Source organism: Falco cherrug, chromosome 6, assembly GCF_023634085.1.
Source record: "Falco cherrug isolate bFalChe1 chromosome 6, bFalChe1.pri, whole genome shotgun sequence".
Lineage (NCBI taxonomy): Eukaryota > Metazoa > Chordata > Aves > Falconiformes > Falconidae > Falco > Falco cherrug.
In genome coordinates this window covers 8,214,277-8,232,012 of record NC_073702.1, presented here as the reverse complement: position 1 = coordinate 8,232,012, position 17,736 = coordinate 8,214,277, and positions in this window count along the sequence as shown.

The following is a 17,736-nucleotide window of genomic DNA, read 5'->3' as shown; positions in this document are numbered from 1 at the left end:
GAGCCAGCAAGGGCACTGGAGCATCTGAGAACTGGTGATGCTACTTATAACCTTAACAACGCATTAGAAAGGGGATACTGCTCCATTAGTGTGAATCCATATTGATAAGCAAATGCATTACACCCTGTTTAATGGTGAAACATACTCTAATATTAATCTTGGAAGATCAGTTATTCCAGGACAGACCTACAAAACTCTGGAGTAATGGATTTCATTCTGTGACAGCCACCTGAGAATCTGCAATTTTACTAAGAGATCCACAAACAGCAACTAAGAAAGCAAGCTTACTGCCACTATACTCAAATTCACTCCGCAGGAGTCTACAGCAGTGCTTGAAAACATTTTAGGGGCTTGCAATAGAGTCTGAAAAACACAATTGTTGAGGGTCTACAACTTTGGCTTGTAGCGTCCCCAAGAGTGTGGCTGGCAGCCTGCTACAGACATCTCCACAGGAGCCTGGCTCACGCAGGTAACAGACGCTGACATCCTCTGGAGCTACTTTTATCTTGGCAAGCATTAACCTGGGCTGCTTTAGAGAGGAGCGAAAAAATAAAGTCTGTAAGGCAGATGTCAACATGAGCTCCTGTAAATTTCACCTTTCCTAAAGCACTTCCAATTAACAATGCTATATAGAAAATAAATAGTTATTTTTCATCCCACACCTTGCTCACTCCATGCCCTCAACGAACAGGCTCTTTTTATCACTGTGAGCCTGTCTAACAATGCTGTTATACAGCTTCACTAACCAGAGGACTAGCTGCAAAAGACAGAGGCAGAAATGTGCAAACTATTATGATTTTGAACATTCCATTTTTGGGGTTATTGCTAATACTTGAAAAATGCTTACTGCTTTTTTTTTTTTCTTTCTTTTCTGAAATCATCACAAATATGGTAGCAGAACGGAGCAGCTCTTGGCGGGGAGAGAGAGCAGAGGGAGCCTCTTTCTTCCCCTTATGAATTCCAAGTCCTAAAACACTAGAATGTGCTAAATATGTTTAACCGCAGGACAAAGTGTTTTATATTTTAAATTATTTCCAGTTGATTTCTCGTGCTTTATACCTATTTATTTTCTGATTAGGCATAGCGTTTACCACAGACACTTCAGGGCAGAAAGTCTATCCTTACTATGGCCCAACACTCATTCATTCTTTCCTTCACTTCATTACATTTTGGCTCCCTAAGAAGTTTTTATTTAAGCACCTTTTCAGCACAGAGATGTGTTCTCAAGCATAGATGTGAAAGTAATTTGTAGCTCCTAGTGGAGGAGATTTAAGCTAGCTACAGGGAAATGCAGCTATTAGGTGCTTCCCAGGGGAATGGAGTACAAACTATAATCTGAAGTAGATTTTAATTACACCTTGGGGCATGCATGTATGCATCTCAACACAGGATGCTACAGGTGTTTTAAAGGAACTGTAGTTCCCCATATTTCCAGTCCCTTCTAGTACAGGTGAGGGTGAAATATGTGCAGCTGATATAGCAAAATCCTGACATCTTGGGCTGTTAAATGCATTTCTGCTTTAAATAAACACTCTTTACAGTGAGTTTAAACACTGATTTAACTGTTCAGTTATACTCTAGGATCATAAACCCATACTGTCCAAGTGTTTCACAAGTGGTATTCTCAGTGAAGAAATCATGCATTTCTAGCCCTGGAAAGCAAAGGATAAGAGTGGAGCAGGAACATCACTGAGTGCGCCCTGGTCTAGCCAAGAACAATTAGCTAAGGTGGAGTAATCATTAGACCTAAGGTGAAGCTGAGCCAAGGCAACCAATGTTTCGGCAAGATTTAGTAGCAATTAATTCCATATAGCATATAAAAAGAGAAGGTGAAACCAAAAGGTGGCTTCTGAAAGAGGTAGGGTGAGGGAAAAAGTGACTCTAGTCTCAAATAGCTCTGCCTTCCCACTTTCAGAAAATAATTTTAAATGCTGGATGATGTGTGTGACAGATAGATGAGGTGTGGCAGAGACATTTTTGGTACAGAGGTGCTGAATTCAACACAATATTTGCTTACTAGTCAAGGGCAGTTTTACTTTGCTGAAATAAGGGATGGATCTCTTACAATAGTAATGAACAAAGTAACGCATTTACACTGCTGCAGAAGCCTACTATTTGAGTTATTGCTTTTCTTTACATATATATTTGGGAGAGTAGACAGTAAAATAAAAAGTGGTGTAACTTACACGACCAGTGCAAATATGAGAATGTCGTTTTTTAAACTGTCCTGTGTATCTTTTTTTTCAGTTACACTTGCACAGAATTAGTATAAAATGCTTTCAAGCAAATTTGTGCCTTTACTTGCATCACTGGTATCCTTTTATGCCTTGTGTACTCTGAACATACAGACATATCTGTCCACAGACAAGGAACAAGGCGCTGAGATCGCACTCTTGAAATGAAATGTTGACATACTGGATGAGTAGACACGTAGCCCATTCCTATGGGATGTGCCTGGGTCAAGACTGTAGCATGATTCAACTAGGTACTGTAGACGTTTTGAATAAAATTTGTATGGGCTAGAATCCAGCGTTAATATCTATAACAACAAAAAGTGCATCTAAAGATGATAAAAATATACCTTTCCAAGACAAAAATAGTATCCTGAGCTGAGAAAATAGGATGATTTTTTCAAAAGGAGTAAGATTAGATCTTTCTTCATCTGTCTAAGCTGGAGCTTGTCCATTTTAAGTTTCTGTTGTCAGCAGCTCTGCTGGAGATGGAATGCTAACTTTTATGGCCTCATCTGATCTAGCTTATGAACATCTTTATGAAGAAGCAATATCAAAATCAGTGAGGTAGAACCTCTTTTAGACAAATAGCAGAGCCTTAGGCCTCGAGATTACTGTTAAAATACAAAGAGGAAAAATGAGGAAAAAACTAGGCAGGTTCACCATGGGTGCTGCTCAAGCCCTGGCAATTTATTTGCATTCCAAAAGCTCGAGGAGGAGTGGAGGCTTAAGACCTTCCACAGTGATCCCTTGAGATGGTACTTCCCTCCTGTTAGTTACACCAGCATCCCTACTTGTCAGCAAGGGAAGTTGCTCTAGAGCTTATGATCTTCAATGACATGTAGTGCAGGTACCACTTGAGACGTCTCACTGATTTCCTGTCCAGTTACATACAGTCCCCACTGGCTACTTTTACATCTCAAGAAGTGCAGTGATAATATTTTCCTTCTTCCCACATCCCTGCCAGTTTTACCTGTGTTTCTGTAAACTTTCTAAGTCCTTCCCTGGATTCTCGTGATTCTGGTAAAAGTAATGTCTTCTGTCCAGCTCATATACAGCTGGATACTTCTTTAGAAGGTTAGATTTTTGTCTGGAAGTGATGAAGGCTGCATATTCTGCAGGATAGCTAATGCGTGCTCATGCTTTCTCTATTTAAATTCCCTGGAGTGGACAGGCTTCTGATCTACCTCCCATTTTAGTACATTGCTTCTATGACCCAATGTGGAAACGCAAACTTCGTATCTATATATCTTGTTACAGAGTCTGAAACACTCATGCTTGGGTAGGTATGGACCAAACAGCCATTATCAGAAGCTTAGATTATACCAGCTTTCCCAGACACTACAGAATTTCACATAGACATCCTCAAGACCTTGATAGGTATCCAATGACTAACTCATGCAGTGCTACAGCGCGCCACAGTTACTTTATTGCTGCTTCCCAAGCTACAGTCATAATCCTGGCTGCAGGGTTGACACAGGTCCCCTAAAAAAGGTTTCAGGAAAAAGTCAAAGAGTGCTCCTGTCTATTTGGTAGTTGTATATATTATTAATGGTCACCTGCAGTTATGGAAACTTTGAGAAAATATGGGAAAGAAAGATCAGCAGAAGTGACATTATGTCCAATTAATTCAATTGTAGAGATTGGATAATTACCTCATTTCAGCATTGATACACTTCTGCCTTTATGGAACCCACTAAGACCTCAACTTTGGCACTGGCTCATATGAAAAGCAAGGCTTTGTAGGATATTCAGTAATCTCCACAGCTAATTTGGCTACAAATCACCCAAAGACCTGCCACCGAGCACGCATTTTCTAGAAGAAGAAGATCCAGTCTACTGCATTAAAGTGGAGAAGTGTTTTGGAGAAGGAGCTTTTTCTAGAATTTTGTTGTTGTTGTTGTTGTTGTTGATTGCCATTTTAGAAAGTAATTAAAGAAAATCCTATCTTTTGATGCATTATTCACTTGGCCTGCCATACAGAGAAAACTGGTTTTGTATCGTCTGGAATTTCTTCCTGGAAAAAACCTCCACAGATTCAGAGCACCACTCCGTTGATTTGACTATATTATTGGAACATTTTTAAAAGGTTTTTTTTAATGTGTTAGTCAACAGTCAGCATATGAAGGGGTTCTTGGCCCCACAACATGAAAATGGACTCAATAAGACCTTTGAACTGGAAGACAAGTAGACTTTGAACTGAGACATTTTCTTCAAGATTCACATTCATTTTAAGAAAATAACATCTGAGCAATTATGTAAAGTTTTGACTCAACTGAGCAATGAAGAAATAAATTTGAAGATTTACTGCTCATGCAGTTTCTTAAGGACGAGTATATTTGGGCTGTTCAGGCAAGAATCTGAAATACAGTATATAGAGAAGAAAAGCAGGTACTGTTCATATTCCAGAAAAGACAGCTGGAAATTATTTCATATTTTGAACTACTGGCATGCACAGTGCATCCATTAGGTATTGCTGTTAGTCAGCACAGTCTGACAATCATCCCTACACAATGAATTTGGAAAAATAAATGATAAAGACATACTGAAGGGAAAAAATAAAAGAGTACAGTTTTCTATATAGTATTTCTGATATCTTGTGATTCCAATAACGTCTTTTCAAACACCTGGGGAGGCTTAAGAAAATGAATTTAGAAATCTTTTTTTTTTTTTTTTTCCTCTCAAAAAAAAGTGTTTTGGAATGGAAAAAAAAATCATCAGCACACTCAAGCATATAGCTCAGTCTGGCATCAGTTGCAAGGAAGCTGGAAGAGAATAAAAAGGGGCAAGTGAAAACTAATTTTTTTTTTTTTTCTTTAAATATGAGGAAGTTAAGCCAATGAATGATCAAAGCATTATAAGGCTCAAAAGGGGATCCAGGTTTCTTCTGATTTCTGTGATTGCTCAGTGGTTCCTCTTCCTCGGTGAGGACTTTGGTAGCTTTCTTTCACCTGTCATTTTTGACACTATTTTTGTCCTCCTCACCAGCAATAGCCTAAGCAGTGAAAGCTGGTGCAACCATGTTCACATTCCTGTGTTTCTGCATGCTCTGGACAGGACTTAGGGACTGGATCACAGCCCCATTCCTCAGAGGCAGGAAGGCTAACAAAAGGGACTTTGGACCTTTTCTTCACCTTCCCCTCCCCAGGTCAGCCAGAACCATGCATGCTTCCATAGCAAATGCCCAGGGACACACAGCCCTTCCATTTCAGATGGAGCTGTCCTCTGTTTCTGTGCTTCAAGATCCACAGTGAGGCAAAACACAGAAATACTTAGTCTTTTTTCTCTAAGTGTCAGTCTTCTGATGGGATGGGAACTGTTTTGGGAAGCAGTCAGACTGCTCTGCTGAATTCCAGGAGCTGAATGCAGGTCTTTAGCTCCAGTGCAGGGTACACAAGAGTTTTCCCCGTTAGTGAGCGGGGGTTGCACCAAAGCATCTTACAGAGGCAAAGCTGAAAAACAAACAATGGAGTTAGATCTTTTGGTGTATTATTTGAGGAAACTAAAGAAAAAATCATGCAGGAATTAAGTTTTGGTGACTTGCCTAGTTTAGTTTTTAGTGCATTGGAAGACTGCAAATGCTCTTGCCTTTGATACTTGCATTCCTGCACTTCTGCTATTGAGGATCATTGTGACTAACAAATGGGAAATGTACTGCTGCTTGTGTAATGTTTCACCACAGTAATTAAGTTAATGGTAACAGAGGGAGATGGGAGTCGTACACGGGTGCTGCACCTGAAATACGCAGGAGGGCAAGGTAGCTGGGATTTGCCATGCTGCTTCATTTACTTACACTACTACTAATGGCTCTGAAAAGCCAAAATGACTTTGGTGGTTCTTCACTGCTTTGGAAACATGTTGCAGCAGAGCACTTGTAATGGTCACTTTGCACAGCTCTACTCAGCAAAGGGCAAGGTGTTCCCCACTCCCTCCCCAGTGGCTCCATGGTGATGCTAGTTCTCACCCACCCCGAGGCCCAGGCAGCCCCTTCTCCCAGCTGCCTCTTACACAGTAAAATGGACAGTGATACAAAGACAGGTAATTTGTCAATTATGTCAAATTCTCTCAGCCTGACCTTGGGATGGAGCCAGAGCTCCAGTCATCCACAGCTAGTCAGTATTTGTCCAGTTGCCCATCACTGTGGTTCCAAGGTGGGACAGAGTTTCATAGCTTATGGTGCTGGAAAACAGAAGTAGTCATATTGGTCTAAAGTGACTTGGTTACAGAAAACTTGCTTCTGAAGAATGCATGCAGTAAGAATATTTAGGTGATCAAAACAGTACAACAGTAATTCTAGATTGAATACAGCATTGTATTGGATTTAAAAATATTTAGTATGTTAAGACGTCACAAAACACAGCAAATTTCAAAATGGAGAGTTATTTCTGCATGAAATAGAAAATTACTGATTTTTAAATATCTAATTGATACTTTAAACACTTTTCTCTGGTTTTTTTTTTTTAGAATAATTGTTTGAAAATGAGTTAGATATATTAAATATTTCAGTTGAGCTAAATCTGCAATTTTGGTTGGAAAATAAAAAGCCAGATACAGTCTTGTTGATCTCAGCTTACGTCTGTCTCTTCAAAAAATATTGACTGAATGAATAATAAAACATTCAGCTTAAATACAAGGCCTCACAGCTGAGGCTTCAAAAATTAAGCTGGAAATTCAGAGGGTATCATATTTGCAGGCTTTTTCTTTTCTTGAAATGGGATAACCTGGAACAGCTAGGTACTTTTTTTTTCCTTTTTATATTCTCTCTCTTTTTTTTTTTTTTTAATTTATTTTTAAATTACCTCATCTTTTCATACTTCAAAACTGAAACTTTTAAGGATCTTTCTTGGAAGGCTTATACCAACTCTTATTTTTATTTAAAACAGGCAAATAAAACTTTGAGAAATTTAATATGAATAAAACCACACTACCATCAACTAAACAGAATTCATAGCATTAATGGAATGTGGTAACAGAGTTTAAGGGATTTGGATCTCATCTGAACAGCCTCTAGCCATTCAGGTGTGTATACAATCTCCCTATTTTAATCACTTATGCACAGAAAATACCTAATAGAAACGGAACAGGTCATAGGTCAGAAATTAGTAACATCTAATTAAGATATAATCAAATGTTCATGCTATGGCCTGCTGCAGCCACTGGGGACTCCCAAATATTAATTTCCATGTAACTGTGCTAAGCCGTAACCATCCAAACACTGAAAGCTTGCAAGCGTTTTCTCCTTCCAGCCTCTGGCAGTACACCTTCACCTTATATTCTAATATCAGAGACTAGTAGCTTCTGAGAGCCACAGTCTAACTAGTATTTTAAAAGTTACTCGATTTACTTCAAAATTCAGCTCCCACTGAAGTCATCATAGAATCATAGAATGGGTTGGGTTGGAAGGGACCTTAAAGATCACCCAGTTCCAAGCCCCTGCCATGGGCAGGGACACCTTCCACCAGACCAGGTTGCTCCAAGCCCCATCCAGCCTGGCCCTGAGCACTCCCAGGGATGGGGCACCCACAGCTGCTCTGGGCAGCCTGTGCCAGTGCCTCACCACCCTTGTAGTGAAGAATTCCTTTCTAATATCTAATCTAAATTGACCCTCTTTTATTTTAAAGCCATTGTCCATTGTCCTGTTACTACAGGCCCTTATAAGAAGTCCCTCTCCAGCTTTCCTGTAGGGCCTCCTTTAGGTACTGGAAGGCTGCTATAAGGTCTCCCTGCAGTTTCTCTTCTCCAGGCTGAGCAACACCAGCTGTAAGACTGTCTTCACAGGAGCAGTACTCCAGCCCTCTGATCATCTTTGTGGCCCTCTGGACTCGCTCCAACAGGTCCATGTCCGTCCGAGTACCTGAGCATCTTCCCATTTCTGAGGTACTTACTGACAGCCAGATGAAACACACCCATTGCTAGATTCAGCCTCATAAAACAGGCATCCAAATATGATTATAGAGGCAACAGCACACAACTGTCTCATAGAATTGGTTGTGCTGGACCATATTTATTAATTTGTGGTAGAACCCTTGAAAGAGAAATGAGATATATATGCTAGACCTGTAGGCATACACACACTAAGGAGAGGTCTTGTGCTCCTCAGACCTCATAATCCTGTTCATTCCTCATAGGTGAGCTCTGTTAGCCACAACACTCTCCCAGAAGGAAAGAGTCTAATTGTAACAATTAAGAAGAAAGGCCAGTCTTTAAAAGTACTGGGATACAATTTGTTCTATTAACTCTCTCCTTATGAAACTACTGTATCTTAGGTTATACACAATAGGTGTGGGGTTTTCTTGTTTGTTTGGTTTTTTATTACATAAAACACCGCAGGATTTTCACAAGTGATACGTACAAAGTTTGTTCCTAAATTTTCATTAAGAACAAACAAACCAACCAACCAAATCAAACAAACCCATCTCTATTTTATATATACAGTAGTTTGATCTATGCTGTTTCTGTTGAGTTTGGGACTGGGAGAGTGACCAGATTACTATGTACAAAAAAGCTTCATGATATTGTACAAAGATGGGAAATCAATTATTACCAGAGGTATTAGCAATAGCAGAGATGTAAACCAGCAATTTGAATGCAAAAATTTATGGACCTAACAGCAATATAGTTGAGTCAATGAATAGATTTTATTTGCCTTACCACTTCCATTTCTAAGTACTGTACTTAACCATAGCACATCACCGTACAGATCTGAATTTCATTACCTTATCTAAACACAAATTAGCTTTTAAGCAATACTGGGTTTTTGTCCCACACTCCACACCTAAAAATCGGACAGGACACCAGCTGTTAAGAAATCATGAGCTTTTAATGGGCGTCTTTATATAGTAGCTGCATTTACTGTACAAGGTTAGCTGTGTTTACAGTTCAGACAAACTTCATGCAAAGACAGTGAGCAACTACTAATGGCCAACAAAAATCTAGGTATTCTCTATAAAATGACAAGACATTCTGTGGAATCTTGTTTAGCATTGTTCTAGTCCTTACCAGAAAATATTCTTGAAAAGCATTGGGTGATATGGGTCATTCCAGATAATATTTATTCTATTAATCTTAACTTACTTTGCTGCAGGTCGACGAGTTTATAGGAAATACAGAAAATCACGTAATAGCCCACAAATGTCACCAGCCCTAGTCAGCTACTGGCAGTATGGATGCTACTTTAATCTTAGTATTTTAACAGATTACTAAAATGTTCCAATAATACAAAGAATGCTTGATAACTTGCAATATCTGATTATTAACCTTCTGAAACTTCCTTTTAGTTATTTCCTGTGTAGTCTGTTAGCTTGGGTAGACATGATCCCTTGCTGCTACTAGATGGCATGGCATGTTTGCTACTCCAGTGCTTTTGGTTTCTTCAAAGCCCTGAAGAGATTAAAAATAAAAATCTCTTACCTCATGTCATCTGCAGTTTGCAAACAGAGGGGACAAACTGCAAAATACAGAATTGTATTTGCTACAGAACGTCCTTCTCAAGAGTAGCCAGAAACTCATTCTTGCAGATAAAAGGCAGCTAAGTAGCTAAAAGATCTTCACTGTGGAAGCACAGGTGCTAACTGGAAGCTTCTCTCAATTTCTGTTACACATCTAGCTAGGCTGGCAGGCATCCTGTTTCTGCAAACTTACATGGAGAAAACAGCCTCCATTCAGCTGCTTTAACTCCCTGCTGGGGAAAGGTGTTATGCAGAGTCATTTGTCAGCAGAAGAAAGCATCACATTAGTGAAGTTTCCATTTTCCAAAGGTATTTAATACTGATATCACAAAACTTGTAAGAGGAAAAAACATATAGGTCATGAAGTCTGCAGTTGAGAGAAGACTCCTTTATCTCTACATCTTTTAAAACTCTGGTGTCTGTGATATTTTAGTGCTTTAAGAGGTAGGATTTCTTCCCTCCTCCCACTCCCAGACACTTCACAAGGTAAAATTTAATTTGATATTTTTTCAGCATTTGATAGGAATCTAATTCCTAAAACTAGGACACATACTTTAAATTGTCATAAGCCAGGCACTAACAGTATAAAATTCTCAACTTTTTGACTGCTAAAGTCACATGTACTGATCCATTTAACCTGTAACTTTGGCCCCTCAAACTGGGTTATCATCAGGTGAAAAACAAATGAAAATGATGTAAGAACATTTTGATTAGCTCTGAAAACGTTTACATATTATTTTACATGTCTAGACAAGTCCTGCAAAGCCTAGTAACCAAAATAGAAATTTCATCATAAATATCAAAAATATGTGAAACCTTGTGGCTAACTGATAGCAACCATCTGTATCAGATAGCATGAGTTAGACCTAGTTAGCATAGTTCTTACCATAAGACCATGAACTTTAACCAAATTACTGCTGTAGTAGATTAAATATGATCAACTACATGCCCTGAAAAACCAGAGCAGTCTTTGGTGTGCTCAGGGAAACAGAGAGTGAAACTATGCAAATAAATGCTTATCTTTAAGGATTACAGAAGATTACAGAATATGTCTGGAACAAACTGATTGTGGATGCCTTCAACTGTGGTGACAATAGATCAGACAACAGATCAGCTCAAGCTGATCAGACAAATCACCAACAGGGTATTTTCCTCTCCAGTCCTACAACTGAGGAAACCTAGGAGTGAATACTGGGGTCTTCCCAGGAGTTCCTGATGACTTTGTGGGGGGACCCACAACTGTGCACCCAGATCTACGACTGCCTTTCCAGATGTTGGGGATGCGGGTGGGGGAGGGGGTCAGGGAGGAGGGAAAGAGCCTAGGAAAGCCCATGTTCCTGTGCTAGGATGATGTACAGGATGGCAGGAGCCATCACTTTGACCTGCCCAACCTGCCTCTGGGACTGTGCCATCTCACACGCAGAACAAGGAGCTCATGGAAGAAACTGTTATGCTAAACATCTCCATTTCTCTCCTTCACTGCTCCATCTCCTCTGCAAGACAGGGAAGTCCTGTGATCCCTCAAATTGCACTCTGCAAGACAGGGAAGTCCTGTGATCCCTCAAATTGCATGCATCTGTGAATAGTGTTCTGGTACCCAAATCCATAACACTACCTTTCAGGCAACCAAAACAGAACAAATATATTAACCTGCCTGGAGAGTTCAGACTTTCAGCTGACACTTTATGTCTATGTAGGCCAAGACCTACTTCGTGGCACAGAGAGGTGATAAACAACAGAGGCAATACATTTATTGCAGTTCTTTGGGATGTTGGCAGGCCATGATGATGAGGTGAAGGAAGAGCCATTCTTTGTTTCTAATCACTCTTACCTAGGCCAACAAAAGATTTGTCAAGTTAACCTGCGGTACTTTAGGTTAGTACGCACAGATAAGAGTTGTACATACCTGAACCTACATGTCTTTTTAAGGTTTGTGTAATAATAAATCTTTCTTCATTTTCATCATACACTATAACTCACAGAAAGAGAAAAATCCACAAACTACACAGGTTCCTATACACTTATAGAGGTCCTGAAAGAAAAGAAAAAGTATGAGAGATGCTTACACTTGCCAGCAGAATAAATTCTGGTCACTAGTACCGGGGATGGCAGAAAGAACATGCAGACAGAGAGCCAAATGAGTTGGCAGACTTTCTGCCAACATGTTGCCACTTACTGCAAGCTAATCTGAACCAGCCTGTGTTCAGTCCCAAATGGTGAAATGCTTTCTTCCCATCCTGCTGTCCCCCCATTTGCTGCTACTTAGCTACTATTTGTGCTTTGATCTTTTCTCCTTTACTAACAGTATTATGGATACAGCAAGAAAAAGCATGGAAGGAACAGGTCCATAAATAAGCAATTTGCTTCAGCTTCAGCTTTGCTGTCACATGTGCCTGTGTTCATTTGCCTTCTCTAAATGCTCATAGGCAAGAGAAGATTGACCAATATAGCTCCAATCAACCTTTATATTAATAAAATGGTCTGTGTTCATTCTCTTATCTGAGAATAAGACTGACTTAACTTTGATTCAGTTTAATCTGTGACTAAGTGATTTAAAGTCAATCCAAATAAATGTGGCTGGTCCTTTGAAATAAGGTGTGAAAAAGGATGCAGCTTACTGCATTGCTTTAATTTTGTTATGTAAATTCACACCTAAAGTTATACCAGTGTCACATTCTCAAGCAGCAAAGCCTTTTGTGACTTCCTGTCTCTCTTGCTTTGCCTTCTGTTTTCAAGGTTAATGACATGATTACCTAAACACAGTGATTTATTCATCTCTTATTATTCCAAGGAAGTTGTTAACAAGCCATGGATTGGGTGTTAGGTTATTTAAGGCTATTAACAAGACATGCAAATACTCAAGCATGTACTTGTGACTGACACAGAAACTGCACTAGTAAAATACATACATTTTAAAGCTTCCCCTGACTCGAACTGTGTGAGTAGCATGGCTTAGAGTAGTTGTCCTGATCCATTAAGGTCTTCATAGCATATAAACTCTGCTAACTCTTTCTGACTTTAATTACTCTTCAAAGGGTGCTGGCAGTGTGCTAGGCACATAAGGCAGACTCAGCACGAACCAGAGAAGGAGACCAGTTATCAAGCAAGTAACATTATTCCTCAGGAGAAAGCTAATGTCCTGACTGAAGAGGTCATGAAGGGAGGTTGTTTTGCTTGGAAACAGTGAACTCTTTGGCAAAAAGGAGAGAGAAGTCCAAAATAAATTCCCTGAGGCAGAAGCTGTGAAATTAAGAAAGAGGTGGCAGCATTTGCACAGGAGAGCTAAGAACGGGAGAACTTCAGAAACAGGATTTTCTTCACTCTCCTTTTTGCTCTAGGAAAGATACAGCAGAGCATCAGAAAGCCGTAGTATAGGAAATAGTAGAGAGAAAGAGAGGTCTAAAATCTTGTCATGGTGATCAAAAAGATTCATTTACCAAGGGAACTGAGGCTTGAGAAGGACCCACCATGAGTGAGGGGATTCGGAGACAGGAAGGGGATTCACAAAAGCCACTGCAACACCTCACACCTCACCCCCCACCTCCCCCGACCTTCTTGAATTACTAAGGTACACTGAGGTGTGTGCCTTGTACCCCCTTTCTGAGGGGAAGAGACACCAGTTGACTAACTTTGAGCTTACTAGTTCAGAAGACAGCAATCAGGCAGAGGCATTAGCTGAGACCTGAAGGAAGACTGCATTAAACTGGAGCAGCAGGAAGGGATCAGCACTTCTGGTAGCGGCTTGTGCAAGGCTTGCTTGGGGTATATCTCTTGCACTAGCCAGGCAGAGCTTGTACCTAGTGCTGGCAGCCTGGTACCCAACAGTACTGTCAGTGCAGTGCCCAGGTATGCATCTAGCAACATACAGATGGGCACCAGGAGACTTTTCTCAGGAGTATGTCTGTTTAATAGCCTCCGTCTTTCAAAAGCACCACTTCCTTCCAGGAAAAGACTTCAGGATAACCCTTGCCTCTGAGTCTCTAGCCAACGGCCAGATCATGAAACCAAACATATAAAACATGTAAATTCAGCCTGTCCGTACCTTGCTTTCAGATCCCAGCCAGACTGCTTTGTTCTGCTTTTCGCAGAAGGAAGCAAGCAGTGTTGCAACTGAAATACATGAGACCATATAATTTAACATAAGTTTATTCAGCCTTAGCTGAACATTGAGTACTAGTTCTAAGAGCACAAGACAAAGGTTTGTCTGCATCGAGTACGATGGCATATGTAAATCTTGTAACCGCCTGTTGATTTGGCCTAAACCTTGGAATTAATAATCCTCAAGTAGTGAGTTAAAAATGTATGATTCCGCTTTAGACTCCAACTTCCCTAACAGGGAAGTGGAGTACCTCATGGCATGCTTTGCCAGACCCAGGCCATATGCCTATAACAGAAGTCAGCATAAGGTCGCTAAGGGAACTCCATAGGACTGCACTGCTTGAGAACCTGGCCATAGCACATGTCATAATACATTTGTTTCCAAAATGGTAGCAGGGTGGTAGGCATCAAGCGGTCATTTATTTTACCTAGTGGTCCCAAGGCTGTATAAGACATACCTAAATTACTGACAGTTGTTTGCCTGAAAAAGTCTGCTCTTTTGCTGGGGTTAGGTACACTGCAGACTTCTTGTCTCAGAGGCAGCTGAACATGTAAAAATGAATTTTCAAACCAAAGCCATTACTAACATGTAAGAAATCAGAGCTGAGGGGGATAGCTATGCATAGAACCAATACCATAGCAGCACCAGAAATGCATGTAGATGTATAATGTAGTATATATGTTAGTTTTGTAATTCAAGAGGGAATGCCATGAAACCCAGAGCTCTGATCAAACAATACTTTCTGCATCGTATTCTTCTGCAAAAAAAGTTGCTGACACATTCAGCTAATCTAATCCATTGCTAACTGTATCCCCTTTTCCCAAGCAAACATCCTGCTGTGCATGAATAACAAGCACGCTGGTCTGAAGCCAGGGAGCTGAGCAGCCCCGCTCACCTCAGCGAGACTGCCCGGTTGCAGGTCCGACGGCAGTCATGGGGGACGTCTGCTTGTTACATCACCGTGGCAGCAAATGCACATTCAGCCATTCCATACATTACTGCAGATACAGATCAACTGCATTGCCTGCAAAGCAGCCTAATTCCTCTTCTCTGACTTCATAAGCTCTGTTTGGAAAAGACCTATTAGAGATCAATGTAAAACAGGCTAGTAGAGAAGCAGCACAGCGAGACAAGTTATTTTCTGAGATCAACTGTGACAAATATTTTGGAATACATTCAGCCCTGTGAAACTCTACAGATTTTGGCAAGATCCCTTGAAACTTGTGTCACAAATGCACTTCACACAACTATTTTGGTTTTCACAAGGGCTGCAAATACCCATGCACCACAACAACTTTTAGTCTCCTGCTCTTTATGACCAGTAAAGCACTTGTGTCCATGTTTAAAATTGAGCATAAATAGGAAAGGTCCTCAACCTTGGCCTTAAAGCTAGCACTGCTGCATATGTGCCCCTTTGAAGACTTGGCTTTAATCTTGGTGTTTGTTTCATTTGTAAGCTGAAAGGACAGTCCAAAGTCTGATCAATAGACTATGAATTATGAGAAAATAGATGTCAAGAATCTAGGGAAAGCAAAATAAAATTTTATTTATAAAAATATTCCAACGCTGCACACTAATTTTACAGGTAAATTTCATTCCTTATCACAGCTGGAAGAGTACCTGATTTAAAAATGTCAGATTGTCTTCATATTCTTTTATCATTACCTGCTGACGTACTGACTCATGAATTTCTGAATACATGATGTTCTGAATACTATTTAATAGAAAGTTTTGCAAATAACCTGCCTTATAATAATGAGCTATTTGAAAATGGCTGCTTTTTTATTATTTTTAATATTTGTGAATTTTGAAATCTGGAGAAAAATAAAATCACTTTAACATATCATACAAATTCTGATCTTATCTTTCAGTCATCTCCAGTAACTGGTCTAAGCAGCTCTACAAACAGACAATATGCACATTTCATTTTCCATAGTAATGAGGAAGCACATTTTCAAGTCTGAGTTTTTTGGGGAAAAAAAAAAAATTGGATTCCTACACAGTTTTCCATAGTATGAAGTTTACTAATTTACCAGCATACACTGAATCCAGAAATTAGTCATTCCAGTGTAGATGAAGACTGGCTTCTCACTCACTAAGGACATATCTTCATCAAGGTCAAGAGCACAAACCAGGACTCCTGCAGCAGAGGCACAGGCATTAGAAGAGCTAATGGTCAGCCACTGCATCTCAGCTAGACCTGTTATTCATGAAAGAATAAAAAGTCAGTGTTTGAACTACCTCTCAAATGATGGTGTGCATGCTCCTAATCCCTTTCAGGACAAAGTCACACAGGTGAGATAAAGTTACTTTTGATGTCAGTTTTAAGCTAAGCTGTTTGGCTTTATTCAGGAAGAAGAAATCACAGTGCTCATTCAGATCAGTTATAGCTAAGGAGCAATTTAAAAATTGCTCCTCAGCTCTTTGCTAATGCATCTTATCTGCAACACTATTGACAGCACCAATGTAGAAAGACTAATGCATCACGTGAGAATGAAATTTTGGTAAGTCAGCCTAACAGTGGGTCCAAATTTTACAGTAGTGTACCTCACATATGTTAACTAAACAGAGCTATGCCATTGGTAGATAAAGACATACTTTTCTACCTGTAGTAAACTACATGTTTCGCATGGTCATGTTGTCACAAAGGTCTGTATCATGTTACCTACCGGTATTTTTTCCAATTGTGAGACTTGTGATTCAGTAAGATCCTCCTGAGTAAACAGGTTGCATTCTCACATGGTGTGCTCTGAGTCAAAGGGCATTTTTGATGCATCAGACAGCAGAACTTTAAATTGCATTCACATTTGACTGTGATGCAAATCCTTTTCTGACAACAAATGACAAAGTAATATGGACTGAACTTCTAGCACTGCTTAAGTCACTGGGATTTTGTCACTGATGTTAATAAGCACAGAATTTAACCCAAATGCTGTATAAATCAGTAGCAGTCTTTCTTTGCAGTTCTTGGAGTTGTAAACCATCCTGTTTCATTTAACAGTGATATGTACATCTGTAACCGCTTTTATTGCAAGTCATATCTTGAAGTGCATAGTATAAGCCTAAAGGAAAGTTGTATTTCCCTCTAAGTAAATGATGCACATCTGGAGAATAAAAATTCAAAGCAAATGCCAGGTGAAGTCCAGTGAATTTTCCAGCCACCAAGATGAAATACACTGTTTTCTGTGTAAGCATTCTACACTTTTGAAAATAATCAAACAAACAATACAGAAAACTGGAAATGTTCCTGACTGGCCAGCTCCCACTATGCCCCTCCATTATATCAAGTCTTGCCCAGTGTTTGCTGTGCCTCATAAACATGGCTAAACACCAGAGCTGAGATTCTCAGCATGTTCCCTACTATATCTTTGACTGTTCTTGTGTGGAAAGCAGGGGAAAAAGGGACATTATGAAAGTCTGGTTTTCTGACCTTCCCCACTGTTACTTGCGGTTTGAATCTGTGGGAGACACAGTCCTTTTTTCTAGTAGTTATTTTGCTGAAATGTACTGGTCAGACTTAGAAAAAAAATCCTCAAGCAAATCCAACAACCTCAAACCTCAAAATGTAGAACTGCTGCTTTACTCCATAGCACAGTGGTTCTGTCCTTCAGAGAGGCTAATCACTCAGCTTTTGGTGGAGCCACTCCTCTAAACCAGGGGTGAGATTCATCTTCACCAACCTCAGAGTCTGAGACTTCATAAATAAAATTAATGTGATGAGGTGTGGATATTTATAATGTTGATGTCTACATATGAAAGTTAGTTGTCTAAATTTTCTTTACAGTCACTAGAGAAGCATTTCTAGGATATGAGTAATCTCATCCTACTGCAGATGTCCAAAATATGCCATAACAATTATGCCCGAGAGGTGCCTGTTTCTCACCAGTGTTTATAAAGGAAGTCTTGAGTGGCTAGCCTAGGTGTAGACATCTGCACGGTTGATGTTTAAATATACTGA